A 19106-nucleotide genomic window follows, 5' to 3' on the forward strand; every position below is an offset into this window, starting at 1 on the left:
CAAGTCAGTCAGGGTACATACTGTACCTGCGATATTCCTGTGATCTTTCACCGTTATCAGAAAGCACCACTTTTGTGGACTGCCGTGGACAGATGCGGCGAGGGTTACAGTGTGAAGAAAAGGCCTGAGGGTGGAAAATGCATGTTTCTGTGAGAGTTGTCTCCATCTCTTCTATGAAACTGAGAGGTATTTAGATAAATATACTGTATAACTGCCCATTCCCAAAAATAATATAATTAGACAGATGTGCAAAATATCATAGGAAGATACAGATATGAACTTCTCCGTTATGAAATTAGCTGTAGAATGTTAGATTGTATTTAAATCACATTAGTATTATACTATAATAGAGATATAACATATTACTGTTTTATTGTGCAGCAAAACTATCTCAATCTATTAACAGCCTGACTGTATCTACACTGATGCATTACAATACTTAGATGATCAAATCAGTGGATGAAATGAAGACTCAATTTGGTGAAATTATATTAATTGGATTTTGTTGTTAGTAATTCCATTACATTTGCAAGAACAAATGATCTTACCTGAAAATGGATACAGGTATGTCCATATATAAATATATATGATTCCTTAAACCTGTTTAAAATGAACATCTAATGTTTCTTGATTATGTTCAATTATATAATTATCATATCATTATACCATGAGCAATAAACCATAGACCAATGGGACAAAACTGACACATTAATAAATGTGGGCACAGAACTGCTATGGATATTCAAGGACAATCAACAGATAAACACCAACTAAAACCATGAAATTGCTATTACATACAACTGCCTCACATCACTGATGTCTCACTTGTGTGTAAGTGATTCTAGCTATGCGTTTTAAAATGTTATCTATGGCACGTTGTATTCTACTGATCTCTTCAAAATGAGAATCTGAAAAAATGAGATCTGAAATGCAAACTAATCTACCATAAATAATGGTAAATTGAAATTGTATTTTTTGAAATAACTTCTCTGAACAGAAGACATTTGTCCATGCCAGTTTTTAACTGCAGATATTTTTAATCTTGTGTTAATGTGTAAAGGAAAAGAAAATGAACTTGAGTTGACAGATATAAATATAAAAATCTGGAATTTGCAGGATAAAGATATTATAGTACAAAATGGAATAAAAAATCTATATTTCTACATTGTATCGTCTACCTATTCTTGATAAGCAGGAAAGAGTTCTTGAATTGGAAAATGGGGTGACGCTCGATCTTAAGAAGCTTAAAGTTCCTGTTCCCAGAAAAAGAAAATGGCATTTTAGTGAAATACTAATTAACCTGTAAAAAACAGAGAAAAAAATGAAAGAATTAAAAATGCACTGGAACAAGAATGCCAATTTACATGCTCCAAATTGGCCCGTGGTTAATTAGGCACCTGACAAGCTTTGGTTTTCTGTCAGACATGATTTTTAAATATTTTACAAGCAAAGTGAGGAAAGCTAAACCACAGTAAGCGAGACTATTTACTACTGCAAACATTATCCACATTGCATTGTAAAATCTCAGACAATAAAAATGCAACGTTTTGTTAAAAAAAAAATTAACACATAGCAGTGTTTTGCACACGTGTCATTATTCATACATATTTTTTGTAAAATATTTTTTAAAATTTCCCCCCAAAACTGAGACCAGAATAATAGTTTGCCTTTCTTTTAAATGTCAATTGATTTTTCTAGTTGCCAGTTGTGATGAACATGAGAATCATTTAATAGGAAAATCATCCCTTGCACATGAACCATTAACTTATGGAAATGTTGATGGTTTCAAAAACTGTTTGAAATCATGAGCTAAAATGTGTGTTATACTTACTAATTCTAAAAAAAAAATATTAATAACTTCCAAAAAGTATGTGGCCTAGTTAAAACCTAGTATGCTGTAGATTCTGAAAAACATGATACAGCTACGTAGAAGCCTTACAGCAAGCAGACACAATTATTTCTAGAACACATTAGCAAGAGGTATTTTAGTGACAGCAAAGAACAGGTACATTTTATAAACCAGGGTTAAGATGTGTTGAAAAAATAAAAATAGAATAAAAGTTTACTTTTAATTTAAATTTATGATCTATCTTTTTGGGGCTTTTGAAATGTTTGACCTTATGCTTAGTCTCCTTCAGATGAAGGGTAAAAGAAAAAAAAAATATATATATAATAACTCCAATCTTCATCATTGTTATTGTTACATTTTGTGGTCATTATAGAACTATTTCTGACAGTTCATGAGCCGTGTTACTTCCTGATTGAACAGCATTCCTGTTTAATGAGAAACTGTCAGTCTAGGTTGCTGCATAACCTCTGGCCGGTATTAATAAATGGATGCTGTCTCCCTGCAGCCTCTTAGAAAAAGCTCTCAGGATACAAATATTTTGTATGTGTGTTCACTAACATTACTCATCTGAAAAGGAAATGGGTACAAGAATTATCATGGACATCTTAACAAAAAACTTTAAAAAGGAAAATTCTAAAAGCAGAAGTCAAATGATGACTGATGCATGACAAACTGAAACGTTTATTTTTTATATATATTACAGGGAAAATGGTTTTATGGGCATGCAGTTGCTATGCATGATATTTATTAGCTCTCGACTTTTCACAGAGGAGTGGGACCTTATAAATCTGCCTTGTGTCGTTATAAACTCATATACGGTATATATATATTTTGAAGAAATGAAGGTTAGGCCTGTCCAGAATGAGAGAGACATACAATATATCCAAATAAACTTTTTCCTATTTCTCAGACAATTAAAACACAGTTAAAAACTGTTGAAATACAGTTATTTTCAACAGATGGCCCAGCTGCCACTAAACAATATTTTATGTTGAAATGAATCCCAGTTCCTAGTGAAGGCTGGCCTAAAATCAAGTCCCTGGTGCTTTACATTTAGTTACCTATACTTATCCCCAGGCTACTGCCTTGTTGAAGAGTGACATGTTCCTGTACTAGATGTTCTGTGTGAAGCTGGCATCTTTTCAAAGTACAGTATCTGCACTGCCAATGAATCTGTGGCTTCTTTGAAGGTAGAATAAATAACTCAGATGTTAAGAGCACCCATTAATGCCAAGGGGACTTCAGGCTGTGTTTCAAAAATGCTTATGGACATCTCAACCTAAAAAGATTCCTAAGAGGCTTTATTTTGCTCAATGTCATGTTTGTAGATGAAATGATTACGATCAATTCTATTGTCATCAACTCTCTGCAATACAAATCAGGTTTTTCTGTTATTGGTTTTCTGCCTCCAAAGTAACTACAGTTGCACAAAATGCTCAATATTTTTCAGCGCTTGCAAATGTCTATAGACAGCTAGACAAAGTTGGGGAAGACATAAATGGAGCTAGTAATCAGATCATGGTAATCTCATCATTGAGCAGGTGGTTCATAAAATTATTGTACCTGGCTAGATTTTGTCACTGAATATGAGTTTTATAGAATCCCTCAATCAATAATTTTAATCGATTGTTATTTCATATTATAGTATATTAACAAGAAAATATGTAAGAAGTCTTTCATCAATACATAATAGACACCAGCCAATACCAGTATATACAGTATTAGAGTATAACTTTCTGTGTTTGGATGTACTGTTAATTATTTGTGAAACACAAAGTCTATCCTTTCTCCAAGACCATTTACATGAAGATACAAGGTTATGTAGTCTTTTTCATTTCTTTTTGCACGACTAGCTTATGCAATTAATTTCCATAGTCAATGACAGTTTCTGATGCCTCCACTAAGCATTTCACCTGCACACAAATACAAGAACCAAAGCAGCAGAATAGAAATACGTGTTTCGAATCTACCTTTTCATTTTTTGCATTTTGTTTTTATTGCATGAATGTTTCAGTCATTTCCTATAGTCTTCTAGTCAGCTTAATGCCTAGGGGAATGTCCATGTGTTGGGTGCCTAAGGCATGTGACAGCTGAAAAACAGAAAATGTAGGACTGGTAAATTCTAAAGCTCTCTTTTTATTGTGAAACACCACCCTTTAAAAAACAATATTCAAAAAGGGGATTGATGAAAGCTCAGTAGGGGATAGGTTTTTTATTTTCAAAAAGGTACCTACTGCCAAGCAACTGGGAATAAATGTTGGTTAATGTTGTCATCACATACATGAACACAGAGTTCACAATAGCATCACAACTGATGTATGTAGAATGGAACTAAACTGAAGTCTGGGTGTTCCTTTCATTTAGCATGCTCATTCAATCAAGTGTACAGACAGACAGGGGATTGGTACTGGACTCTGTCCTGATGATTTGTACACACACACACATTTAATCCTTTCAAATCTTTTAATGTCTCTTGACAGAATCTCACCATTGGCCTCATGTCAGTCGGATTGTAGATAAAAAAGGTTGGGATAAGAACTTGAAACCAAATCAAACCATAGCACGATTCACTGTCAAAGGAGTGCCCAAAGTTAGTCAGAAGAAGATGCAATCAGGATTTCTGACTGCACACACACTGAGCCACAGTCTTCTGTTTGAATATAAAGCAAGTGGTAAATTAATGCACAGACCTGCACAGACTCTGACATGTTTTTTTCTTTTGTACTCCAGAATTTATAATGAGCAATGCAGCTGTCACTTTATTGATCTAACAAAAAAATGAATACAGAAAATAAATGGTTGTCATTGCACAAACTCACCCTTTCAACCCAGAGACCTATCAGAGCCTGTTTTCTAGCTACTGGTAATTGGGGTCAGCTCTACTGATCTGCACTCTAGTTCACACACAGGCTAATCTGTAGAAGCTGACATGATTGAGAGAGAAACCAACGCTGGCACACTTTTCCCCCGACACACTGCAGAGACCAGAAGGGTAATGTAGTATTCCTCTGGGTCTTTGGTCAAGTCTGAAGACCAGTACACCAAAAATGGAAGCAATAGTACCTGGGCAGAGGTCTCTCCCTGCTCCCTGTGCAGTCTCAGTCAGTGCCTCCAAAACCACCAGCTTTCTCAATTTTCTCATGCATTCATAATCTTTTGATCTTGGTGATAAATGAAGCAATAACATCCCTCTCCACACTACCTTACATAATTGCATTCGGTGTTTCAATATAAGGTGTTTGGCAAAGAAAACAATTTTTGGAAATGCAGTGATTGTTTTGCTCAGCAGATAAAATATGAATCCAAATACTGTTTAATGTGATTTATTGCAGTGCATAAAACAAGACAACTTAGGCTCTGTCAGAGAAAATATTGAAACTGACCAGGAGCACGTTATACCCATTTTATCAAAACATATTAAAACAGTAAAATGTTACTGGATGTCCAATAGCTTTTCATAGTATAGGTACTGTATAATTAGAACACAATTTTTGATAAACTCATTTATAATCTATTTAAATCTATTATAATCTATTTAAAAAGTTAAGGTCAATAGAAAAGGGCTAAAATATCAATTATTTTCCATTAATCCATATTTATACAAAAGAAATATAGTGACTCTCTCAATCATTTAAACTTGAGTACTTTTTAGATACTTGAATATGTCGTTTTGCCCACCAGGATGGAAGGTGGGGGGGGCCCAGGAGGTGTTATGGACCCAAGAGCTAGGGCACCAGACAGGTCAGGGCACATGTCAGTGGGGTGGTCTGCTAGGAAACACGCAAAACTAAACGTGCTTTCAGGGTGGTCTTCTCCAGAGACCGGGGTGAACTGGCCACGCTCCATCAGGGCGATCTGTAGCAAACACATCACAGATCGGGGTGAGCACTGTGTGCGCTGTCAGAGCGGCCTACTCCTGAGTCCAAGCTGAGCCATGGGCAGGTCAGGACACGGAGCAGGCAGAGGGCCTGGCAGGCTGAGGCAGAGTGCAAAGGGCTGGCTGGATCCCCAGAGCTGGCAGCTGTGTTGAACTCCAACGCACAGAGCTGAGCTGCCAGGGCCCCAGGCCCGCAACAACATCATACGAGGACCATGAGTCCGATCCAGCAGCAGACCTCACTGCCAACACTAACAGCAGGGCGACCAGAAGGGCCACACCCAGTGCAAGGTGGACACTGGGGGAGCAGAGGCGACTCGCGACCACAGCAGAACATACCCACGCCGACAGTAGGCAGCCACTGCACCACCCCACAGCCACACTTGGCATTACCACCAGCCAGAGATCCAGCCGCCAGCAGCACCCAGCAGGCTGCGGCGGTGGAGGAGAGCACAGCCAAGCACGGAACCCCCCTTGGGATACAGGCAGGAGATGGGGAAAATCCAGGCAGCCAGCGATACGGGATCAGATGGGCTACAGGAAGAATTCAGGCAGACGGGGAGTGGGGCAAAGGCAGGGAGAATCCCAGTGGGAAATGCTAACCAGTGGTCTGCGAATGCCACGCAGGGCAGGAACAATACGGGTGCAAGTGACACAATGGCAGATTGCCGAAGAGAAGCTAAGAAGAGCTTAAATAACCTGGAGCTCCTGACGCAGGATGACCTGTCATTATAGCCAGGGGCTCTGACTATCTTCTCCTTGGCCAGAGTGCAGGTGGAGGTGTGGCCCGCGGCAGCACAGAGGGGTGGACATATAGATCACACAACACAACTTACAAACAGTTATGGGGGGCGAGCAAGCAATCTTACGGTCAATTATTTTAAACCACTCCATGAAAGGTAAAAGCCTGATATATTGCAAGTGCCTTTGTCTACAGTATATCGACATTTTTGAAATCCTGAAATTGCTCATTATTTTCTTGTTACGAAGCATTGACAAATCATCTTCTTTTTTTAAATTTAGATAACAGCTAATATAGGAGCTCAAGTGTTGACAAAGGTTGTTACATGAAGAGATTAAATCAGCTTCAGGGGAATAAAAAAGATTAATTGTATCAATATCCTCCAAGCACTGCATGTTTTACCTCTAGTAGATTGTTATTTCAGCATTATACAGAATTTCTATTTAGGCATTATTTATCAATAGCTTTTTTGCATGCCATGTTGTGGGAAATAGTGGATTATTTCTAGTTAATTACTAGTGTTTTTTTCTCATCTAGTAACCATACTGTTACAATTTTCCTGTTGTGCTAATTCAAAGAAGAATTAATACATCTTTACGGGTACATGGAACAATTAGTGCTTGCATATTACACTTGGGGCTATGCATTATTTAACACCTTGTAGCTGGATGCCATTCACCCAATTTCTGACCTTTTTATCCAAAACAGCGTCGCGGGGGAGCTGGAACCTATCCTGGCAAGCAATGGGCACAAGATAGGATACACCCTGGACAACACACAGACAGGCCTGATGCCATTAGTTCTCAAACAGTAAACAGGCTGGACACTGATTAATACTGGCAAGTGTGACTGGTTAATGCTGGTATAAGTGAGGTGGGTAAATATGTCTGTGGCACTTTTCCCTCTCCACCAGAATTTCCAAATTACCCAGTACAGTGACAGTCAACGGTGATCTATAGGAGGTGCCATCCATCAGATGAAACAGAGAAACTGACTTCTCGGTCATTCAAGAAGTAGCTTGTTTTATTTCAGAAGTATATTAAATACAGCAAAAACCATTCTAGCTAGCGACAGCTGCAATGAATTTGCTTCACCTTAGCACTGAAAGGGACACCACCAACATAATTTTCAAATGAGAGCATGGTGTTTATGGTGCAGAATATACAGTGGTCTACAACAATTTTCACTGCTTTATTAGATTTTCAATGTGGTCTGAATTTTTATTAAGTAGCATACACAGTCAGAAATGATCATGTCATTTCAGAACAACCAAGGAAAACATCTATTTTGTATATACAGTATGTACAGTATATTCTGTATAAACGTACAACAAAGAAAACAAGCCCATTTCATCAAATACTACACCCACTTCACAATTTTGATTTTCAAACGGATTTCTTCTATTATATTTTATGGACATGCTTCATCAATTTTGAAATATACTCCAATATACTTTTCCTCCATAGGGGAAGTTAGATTGTTCCCTCATCAAATCTTGTGCAGCAATCAAACTGACTGGATGACAGCAGTTGTCACAACTAACTCCTTTCTGTGTGTTACTGAAACTGACAATTTCCAAGAATCTTTTTGTAAATTATTCATGATATTACACTTTTTCCACCCTGTATGCAAAAATAAAGAACAGTGGGGTATAAAATGAATGGAGATTGCTGCACTGGTAGATTAATTTCTTCTCAATTTTTGCTTCAAGACCTTTTGCTTTTACACAACATTGAAAGGTGTTCTCTCCACTTGGGTTAATGCATATTTCAGTGTACAACAAAGGTGAACAGTGAAGTAATTACACGATTCTTATGAAAAATTGTTTCCCATCAATTGTCAAAAGTTGACAATATTGTATGTTGATAATTATTCATATTATTATTTTTTCTATTTAGTAAATAGTTAATACATATATGGCAATGCTTTATTTTGTGTGGCATAAACATTAAAGTAAGATGGGTTTGGATATTAAATTCATGATAAGTTGTGCCTTATTACATTTAATTAAGGTGTAAAAAATGTCCAGATTAATAGAATAACAGCAGAGATAAAAGTTAGAATATTATACTTACCACACATTTGTCAGAGGAAGAGGATTGTTAAAACAAGGCTATAAGCTTAGTAAAGGAGACTTTTCAGCACAGAAAAGTTAATAAAAACAACTTGGATTATGGTGAAACCAGAGAGCCATTTCACATCATTATTTGTATTGTTTACCATTTATTGTAATTTATTTAAATTTTTCAATATGCTGTATGTAATGCTTTATTAACACTACTGTATATCTACTTTGCTAACCATATTAAATATGCATGTCATTAATAAAACATTTATAGCAACATACAGACAAACATTACCAAGCTTTATTTATGCTGTTTGACTTTATTGTAAATAATATATAATAATATATATAATATATATAGTTGTGTATAATATTATATTCTAATGCAGACATTGCAATCACTCACCTTTTGCTCACACAAATGAAAGGTATCTCTGAAAATGTGGATTTCATCTCCCTGTAAATACAGGAAAATGTTATTGGAAAGAAGTAGTCAGATTCTGGGAGGGAGCTTGTTAACAACATTTTTTATTCTCAGCAAAGTAGGCATGCTGAATCAAGTGTCATGCCTTGAATATACAGTAGGATTCTTCAGCAGAGAGGGTGAAAAAGTAAGAGAACAAACTGGGTCACTGTGCTCCTCTTGCTGTTTGTTTAAGGATGGTAGATAAAGTCCAAATGCTCGTCTGAAACCACATCCTGCCTCAATGTGTCAGATCACATCTCAACTGCTTCTGTCACAGTGTCCTCACAAGTAATATAAAATGTTCTTTTTACTAGCTTTGCACACTATGTTTCTCCCTCTGATCTATTACGTTTGGGGTATCAAAGACGAATATTTTCAAGTGCATTTAGGGTTTACTGTTTTGATTTGAGTTTTGCATTTCTATTTCTTTTTCAAACTGTATCTCACCCATTTTGCTGATGTATGGCCGCTTTTTCTATAACTAAAAACTCTTTTTCCTAATATTTTGCTCCATTGATCTGTTAAATCCCTGTGGCAACAGCTTTTTTTAATCTGGCTTCACTCACCTTTGGGATGAATTACCCTGCATGGCAATCACTTCGTCCTTGAGTCTCGCCCATTTTTTCTCTGCATTGGTTCTTTATCCTGTGAGTTAAGTGAACTTTGCTCTGTCATTTCTTCAAAGCCCTTCTCTACCCTTCAAAAAACCATAAATAAAAAATCACTAATAAAGTGCTTCTGTTCAGGAAAATATCAATATCGATATCTTTACATACATTAGCAATATTTAATTGTACTTGAACTTGAACTTTATTGCCATATGTAACCGGTACTGGTACAATAGAATTCTTACTTACAGAAAGTCTCTTGATTGTAAAACAAGTGTAAAAAACAAAACAAAGTGTTGAATAGGTGAATAGGTATTCATAGAAAAGAATATATAATTTTTTTTTATTTGAAAACAATGCATAAAAGCTGTTTATTAATTTCTTAGACATAAATGTCTAATAAGGGCTACTTGTAATGCATGAATTAGGAATTTACAAACATTTAAAAGTACAGACTAAGGTTTTCTAAATTTCCATTAGTATTAAGTTCTAGTATGTAAACTAGGATATGATATACAGTCATTCGTATATAGTCATAAGGACTTGGCTTATAATGTATACCTGAAATTATTGAAATTGTTATGCCAATAAAACAAAGGACTTGAAATGTATGAAATGTGTTTTGCAGTTAATTGTTTAACATCAAAATTGTGTTTGGTCCTCCAGAAATGTGTTAACATCATGTTGCTCCTGTGCTTTCAGGTAATTTTTTAAATTGTTTTGAGGTGTTAATGAGACCCAATGAAAGAGCAAACAATAGTGGCATCTTTTCATGGTGTGCCATCATGAAAAAAACTACTCCAGCCTCTGGGGTTTTCATTCAACTGAAATACTGTTAGCCATTAGGAAGAAGCTCCATGGTCTTTGAGAAGATACTGATGTTTGTTTGGTAGAGTATTCAGGCATAATTTTTTGGAATTGTATTGAAATGTTGATGGCAAGGTTTTAAAAAGTAAAATCCACCTGCATGAATATTGTAAAAATATAATTTATATACCAGTATTCAGTCTAGCACCTATGTAAACTGGAGTTAGCCATCATCAATGTCACTCCTGTGATAATGAAATCTACATTTTATGGCAAAATATTAGATCTTAAAACCTATAAAAATATGTAACCTAAAAACCAAAACAGCTTATTTAGTGCAGACCTATGTTTTTTTAATTAAAAAAAAAACCTTGAAAAGTCTTCCAGTTTTTCCTACATGTAGAAAATAATCATTCTGTATTACACCCATGTATGAAAGGTACACAGGTGCACTAACATCAAAACTGCCAATATTTCAGATGCACAAAAAACCCTGATTAACTCATTTTTGTTTGCTTTTATGCTAGCTTCTAAAAGTCAGTGTTATATTAGCCTCAGTGGGCAAGCCAATGACTTCATAACCATAAAACCAAATAATTATTCAGCTGAACTGGCTGAGGTGGCATTTGTTAAATAAGGGGTGTCAAAGCAAACACTATGATCCCTATCAACGTGGCTGCCCAGAGCAATGTACAATGAACAGATGGTTCATCAATGTCACCCTTCTGAATTCAAAAGCGGAGAAAAAAGCAAATTCATTTTAATATTTTAGTGCTTACGAAAAGGTTGTGAATGTTTCTGGATTTCTGGGATCATTGAGCTCATCTGTCCATTCTTTCCAAAAATGAAAGCAGTGGTTCCTGGGAGGTCAAGAATTGTCACATTAAAGATCAGAGTTATGCCGATCAGCATCACCTAGGCAGTGGTTTATTCTTAACTCCTTCATTTGGGATCATAGTTTAGATATGAGAGACTTCAAGTTTGGTTCAGGAAGATCAAGAGTTACAGAAGGTCTATGGTTTAGCAAGCATCAGAGGTGTGGCTCACCATGGAGCTTCACAAGGTTCTGAGTTCAAATCCCACTTGCATCGACAGTGTTAGGCAGGGCACTCAAGCCAGAAGGTCACTGTTCAGTGCATGTGGGATAAGGAGCTGTTTTCCACATACAAGGATGAAAGAAACTGGCAAACCATTTTGACTGGAGTAGTGTCCCCGATTATTTTTTCCCCTGATGTCATAAAAAAAAAAACCCATTTAACAATTAAGCAAAGCTGCTGTTCAGCTGGCAAAGTAATTACTGTCACCTGCAATTTTTGTCTTTTAAACAAATAGGATATTAACTAATTAAAATGTGAATGTTCCAGTGTCAGTCACTACTAAACAATTTGCCTAATCATGTTTGAAGCAAACCTTTATACCCATAAATTTGGAGAAAAAAAAAAACCCAAACAAGTTAAATGGTTATCTAATGTAAAAGAATACCAGTTTACTCTGAAGCAACTCTGAATACAAAGCAATTTGTTCATTAACTGTGGCACTGCCCTTAGCCTAACTTAGGAATGCAACAGTTTTACAAAATACGCAGATAAGAATGACAATTCCGGTTGTCGACCCATTACTGGACCAGTTGGTTACTCAGAAAATGAATAGTGGTAAACATATACATGATGGAGCTTATGACTGATGGTTGTCAAAGCAATGGTAGAATCATGGAGCCCTTACTGCCCTTCCTGTACTGTATTTCCAAAAGAAACTTAAATTCTTCCCATAAACCTGAAGATTAGTCATATATCCAAAGAACGTAGTGTTTCTAATGTAAAAAGGTACAAAATAATTAACATTTAATATAATAGATATTCCTGCCTACTGTATTGCAAAAGAGAAAATTAAATTAACCTAAGTATAGTTTATCCTGTAATGATGGATTCATTTAAACTCACACAAAGTTTCACAAACTAAAGAAGTCTACTTCTGTCTCTTTATCCTCCTCCTCATCACTATATTTTAAGCACTGTCTGAACTTTAGTTTTCAAAGAATTTTTCAGAACTTATCCTGCATTAAGAACTGAAATTGTGATGTGCAACTTATATAAACAATAAAAACATCTCAAGTGCTCAGTCACTTCAGATTTTCAAAGCTTTTTCAAGCCTGTTGTTGAAGTTTACACATTTCTTAAAGATCGTCAAATACTGCAGCTCTGTTATTCATCCTTCAGGCATATGTTTTTTGCTGTTGCTGAAAGAGAAAATGTCAAGGATCATTTAAAAATGATTTTAAGAGAGGATTGCACTTTTCAGACGTAATATTTAAAACATAGTACAAATTCAGCCAAATCTCGGGTGAATAAAAATGCTTACAGTATTCTTGGTTTCTGTTCCTTCACTTGGGGAATGATTCATCAGACGCATTGTTTAAACAGAGTGTAGATGAAGAGAATGAAATAAAAACAGGGCTAAACTTTTTTTCACAACAGATTTTCCTTAAACATGTCTAGCATCATGAACAAATCGCAGACAGAATTCATCAGGCCGCAGTTGTGCTTGAAGTATATTTTTCAAAATACAAAGAGTATGTATTTGCGAACTAGAGAAAAGCACCGATGATAATGCAGAGCGGTCGGCAAAGGTGGAATGCAAATGATTACACAAAGGATACTTGTAGACGCCAGACATTGACTAATCGTCTGTAATTACAGATGAACTAGATTCTTTGAAAAGTAGCACAGCATTGCCTGGTCAACATTAAAATATATCTGACACAATGTGGTAAAAATTAATCCAGAAGGGTTCACCCTTAATGTAAGATGCTGCATGTAGAATAGTTAGAAGTCATTTCAGTCAAGGAAATAAGCTGCTAAACTGCTTAATTCTGCTGTTTTCCCATGGTAGTTGTGTAGTTAAGAAAAGTTTAGCTTATAATTTTTGTCTGATTGTTATTGCACACTTTAAAATATCCTTTCCATTAACAACACCCTGTCAATAATAAACCACTTACAGTATTCAGAAAACAGATATGAAAAGATCATCAGCCTGGATCACAGAAATCAGGTTCATATTAAGGTCTACCTTACTTCTCAGTAGAAATCTGATTTTTGGATTAGAACAGAACAGTGTAAATTCTAGCCTTTGAAACAAATTACAATAACCTAGGAAGCCTACCTTGAGCATAACTTCTGGATAATGTAGGAATGGTCATAAATAAGATGCTATTCTACCTTTAATTAAGTGGAGGTACCAGGCAGTATCGAGCACATTACACTGCTGTTATTCAGTTAGATTCTTTTATTTGCAGTTTTGTGATCCATTTTAATATGGCAGTTTATCAGAAATTGGTCACAAATAACAGCATTCGATACTTACATTTTGTTGCACACCAATTCATTATGATGTAAAAGAGATCGGAGTTTCCTTTTTCAGCCCAGTTAGTCTCTCTTCATCTCTTTGTAAACATATTGCTTTACTGTACATTCCCTAGCTTGTTGACATCTATCTCTAAAATGCCAATTTATTATTTTTTGCCACTAAAAATTTTCTTGACAGTATTGTACCTGCTTAGTTACACAGAAGTAAATACAACCTGATGGCATTTATATGGCTTATTATGTACTAAAACTTGAAGAACAAGTTAATCATATTGTACACCACAAAAAATATGTCTCTCATTTCCTTTTTGCTGAAATCATATTAGCAAACCCTGGATCTCTGTAACTTCTGAAACAAATGCTTAGGGATGATTTATTTTTCTGTTTCTTATTCTGGATCTGTGTTTGGTTTATGTTGACTATTAACAAAATAAATTAAACAAGGAAAATGTAGGTGAACTCCACATTAAAAGTGGAAACCTTAAAAAACCTTCCCTAATACATAGTACAGTGACAAATCTTCCACAACACAAAAGCAAACAATTTAGACAATCCAAATACTGGAACCAAAGTTATTGTGAATTCATGTTTGACACATGAACTATGTACAAAGGTGCTACAGAATGTAAGCATTGTAAACATTTAAATTCAATGAATGATTGAATACAGTATGTACTGTATAATGTTGAATAAACTCTATGTCAGTGGAATCTTCTTGACATAGTTGAGCATATTTACTTTACATAGCACATACTGTCTATGAGTTTACATAAGTATCACACCACTGTACCACTGAAGCAGTCTCAAATTCAGATAAAATGTTGCCACATTGAAAACATCTTTGTCCTTTCAAAAAAAGCACAATTCCCACACCATATAAATATAATGCAATTAGGTAAAGGCTGATTTTGATTTCTCATGTCCCAAATAATATGGAAGAGAAAGGATTTATGTATCCTAGGACAAAATTAAAAAATCCTTTCTGGAAACCATAAACATGAGTAAAACTTGTGGGGGCTGTTTAGAGTTTCAATACTAAAGAAAAGAAAAAAACAAAATGCTGGGTGAAAAAACTGGCTCTTGCTCTATAAAATTAGATAAGAATTGTGCTTTTATTAACATTTTATATTGTTTTGTGAATTACAGATGTCTTCCAAAATGTCTGTCTCTTGTTACATAATCTTTGATTTAACCTTGCACAGATTCACTCAGTCTCTGCCCAGCAGCCCTCGATGTTTCCCCAGAACATGTCTACACCCACAATTTTAATCAGATTCTTGTTACCAAGCATGCTGTTTCTATCCATCATCTGAGGCAGCAATTTTTTCACCTGGTTTGCCAGCTGAAAGCTCACTTTGTGCTTAGGTTTCCTAAATATTATTTTAGTGCATAGCTGTCCCTAGCAATAAAACTTAACACAGCTCTTTTTTCTCTCTCTCTCCTTCCACTTTCTCACATATTGCCGTCTTCCTGGGGCTCTTAAACTGACATATCTTTTCTGGCGAAAGTGTATGTCATATCGAAGGGCGGAAGGAAGAGGAAAGTAGATCGGGGATCGATTGCTATGCAATTGTCCTTTAGTGGCCTCAAACTTCATGACATATTGTGCTGGTGAAGATTTTTCAGTGTCTTGTTTGACAGTTTTGTGTGTGTTTACATTTAAACCCACTCAGTTCAGACTTGTGTCATTTACACTTCAAACAGAACAACCAATCGGACTACTGTATTTTTTAATCTGTCTTTTTGTGAGCACTTCCAATTTTGATGTTTATCAAATATTGATAATAAACAAATAAGAAGACGGAATATTTTACCCTTGATGCACAAAAATTCCTTATGATGTTAAATAGATGGGAGTATGGCTTCCTCTTTTCAATAGTTTGTTTCTCTTTGTTTCTTCTGAAACATGATGGTTTTGATATTCTATCTATAAAACAGCTGTTTTGACAGAAACCAAAGGAATGTTCCAAGCAGAGAATGTTGCCAACTGATTAATTCTCATTCCTTTAACCTGCACAGCTTCCATTTTATTTGTTTGATCTGCTATAGATGTCTTTTGGATTCTGAGAAAACATCTGGAATTTCAGGGGTCAATAAAGTCAGTGACAAACGTCTCATAAATGTATCACACCCACATCTGCACAATGATAACACAAGCAATGCATTTTACAATATTTCCAAAAAATGTTATCAGAATTTTGATAATTAATATTGTGCAAAATCAAAAGGTAAATATGATAAAAAATAAAACATGCATTCCTTGGCCAGGAATCTGGTAGCAAAAGAGCTGTTCTCTAAACCACCTCATAAGCTGCCTTCTCACATCTCCACAGAAGATTTTTCTGATCTCAGAACAAGAGCATGGTATACTTGTGCTTGTTAAATCATACTGAGAGGAATACTAATGAACCCATGTGCAACAATAAAGATGTGTCCTATCTCAATCCTTATGTCCTTAAAACCGAATGCTGCTGTAAAATGTGTATATAATGTTTTTTTTCCATTTGTGTTCTGAGGTAATTCTCTCATAAAATGTCTATAGTTTCTAATTACAACTGAATCCATCATATACCTCTAACTCCTTCTCGACCTTCAGCAAACAATAAAGGTGTAAAAATAATACTACCGAAAGATCCATCTTAAATCTGAAATGTATTCTAGCTTGTGGATTCTTATTTATAGAGATTGTGCTTTATGATATATGTTTTACAATCAATAGAAATCTCAGATGTTACGTGATTGTTAGAGTTAGTTTATCCTCTACCAAAAGCAATTACTCATGGGATCAGAACAGGTCACTGTAAATTATTCCTCATCTTTGACATTTTAAGATGAAGCAAAAACAGAATATTAAATTTTCTTTCTTTTCAAAAATATTGAAGCCACATCTTCCCTATGGACAAATTGTCCACATTCTTTAATCCCTGTACTCTTGGAAATACTCAAGTTGGAAAAAATAAAAACCTATGTTCTTCTAAATATATATGAATGTACAGCTGTAAAATAATCACACACAACTTCACAGACTTTTCCGGTTCTCCCAGATTCTAGTAAAATGATATTGAAGAAGGATGCATTCTTGGCAAACCAACTCCAACCAATAATGAAAAAATGAATTTTTCTACAAGTGGAATGTTTGCAAAGCTGACTTGAGTTACTAAGTGGAAAAAGGTAACTGCCATTAATCTAACATGGCAGCCATGCTATTTTTAAACTACCCAACATCCCCAGCTTTGAGTTAATTTATCTTACCCGAAACAGCCAACACAAATCCTACCTTATTCTTTTTTGCCAAAATGTGTTTGGGAAAAAGGTACTAAGGGGGAAAATTAAGGTTTATTGCTGTGGCTTCCACATCTTGTACACGAACTTTGTGCTTATATGACGTTTCTTAGCAACAATGCAATAAATCACAGAACACAAGAATGTGCACCACTCTATCAGCTGAACATTGGCTTCTTCTAATACTCTATAACAATTCAAGGGATCACTTCAAATTTTGGGATCAGAAAATCTCTGGTATGTTTCCAAAAACAGTTTTTCCAGATCTTCAGAAGGCAAAGTCAATGCCATCTGGTCAATTAAAAGTAGAAATAATAAATGCAAATGTGTCTTATTCAACATTTGCATTTGCTCAGAACACTGGCTAAATCACTTGCAACTGTTCAATGTGATGTCCCAGGTCGAAGCTGAAAGAGATATTCTTAAAAACAAAATGCATTAACAATCTAAAAATAATAAAGAGATAAAAAGATGCACATTTTTACAACAAAATGGAAGTGTAGGCCAGTGGAGTTCAACTTCAATCACCCATAAAAGACAACATCTGTTTTTGTAATCTCTAACGTGTAAACAAACTTTTAAATGTTCAGCTGTTCTCTGTTTTTTGTTGATCCTGTTTGAAAAGGGAAATACTCAGTCTTCATGTTTTCTGACCTTTAGCAAAGCTTGCTCTGTGATGATATCTTTATAGAACATGCACAGTGCTTAACAATGTATATCCGTTATTATCTGAGAGAAGCAATTCTACATACTGTATGATGTACTAGGAGTATTTTTCAATTGATTAATAACCTCATTTATTCTGTTGTATTTCCCTTCTTTTAACACATTCTAAATCTAAGTCCTGCTGTTCTTTACACGTTACTTTACCAGTTATGAAAACACCTGCCCCTATCTTTTTCCACAGTTTGCCAGACTTCACTATTTACATATTTTCATGATTTGGCATGACTTTCAACAGTAATGTTCCGAGAGTGCCTAAATTTACTGATTCAACGGTGATTCAGTGTCTCTTTCAAACACCATCTGTCAGTGCTGGGGATCCTTATACTCCATCCAGCATTTTCACTCTGCCTTCACACCAGAAACACAGCTCGCCCACTTGAAATGAAAAAAAAAGTCCTCACAAGTTATTTACCTTATTGGCAGGATGTAAGAGATCACTCCCACTCTCTGACACTTTTTAAATGAATGGAAAACAAAACTTCTCAATCGGCATAACTGAGAGTGATTGATGTCTTTGTTAAAACCATACAGCCCAGAGATATTTGGTAACAATTGTCGATTTTATCACCTATATTGCTCATCAACGCCTTTCTGAATTTGAAGTCAATCCTGGCACTAGAGTAAAACGTACGTATCTGTGTCACAGACTGCTCACAGTCTTCTTCTCTGCGATATGTTCAGATTATATACTGTAACAATAAAGGCTCACAAAACAAGAAGATACAGTATGTTCAAGAATACTTTTTGAGGAGCCAGACATAAGAAAGTTAGAGCCCCTTTACAAAGTGAGAAGTACACAGGTGGAGACAGGATGGAGGAGGCGTGCAGAAAGACAAATACAAGCAAAAAGCATTTTTTTTTCCAGAAAGTGACATCATGGAGAATTATGAGTTAGCATAGCAGAGGTGAGTCAGACCTGAGATGTGGGTCATCTCTCCTGAATGTTCAATACAAATTCAATCCAAAACTTGAAAAGAACACCTATTGTTACTTTCCCCAGCCACCCAATAGCAAAGCTTTCAAGAGATAACCATAAGATGTCACATTAGAGCCAAAAGTTTTTAAAAGAATCAAGGAGGGTTTGGTAATTAAGATTTTGTTTTTTTACATGTTCAAAGTAAAGCAATCCACAAGGTATTTTTTTCTAAATATTTCTCCTAAGGGACATTTACATAATTTAATTTACTTTAATGTGATTTATAGAAAGCCCACTTCATTTAAGGATCAACAGGTCACCTTTTACTCTCCAGCAGTAAATAACACGCCCATGCTTGCCATGATTTTTGCCAGGCCACCTACTGAGATTTGGATTTATGTTCAAA

This window comes from Lepisosteus platostomus, chromosome 24, assembly GCF_059453375.1.
Source record: "Lepisosteus platostomus isolate fLepPlt1 chromosome 24, fLepPlt1.hap1, whole genome shotgun sequence".
NCBI lineage: Eukaryota > Metazoa > Chordata > Actinopteri > Semionotiformes > Lepisosteidae > Lepisosteus > Lepisosteus platostomus.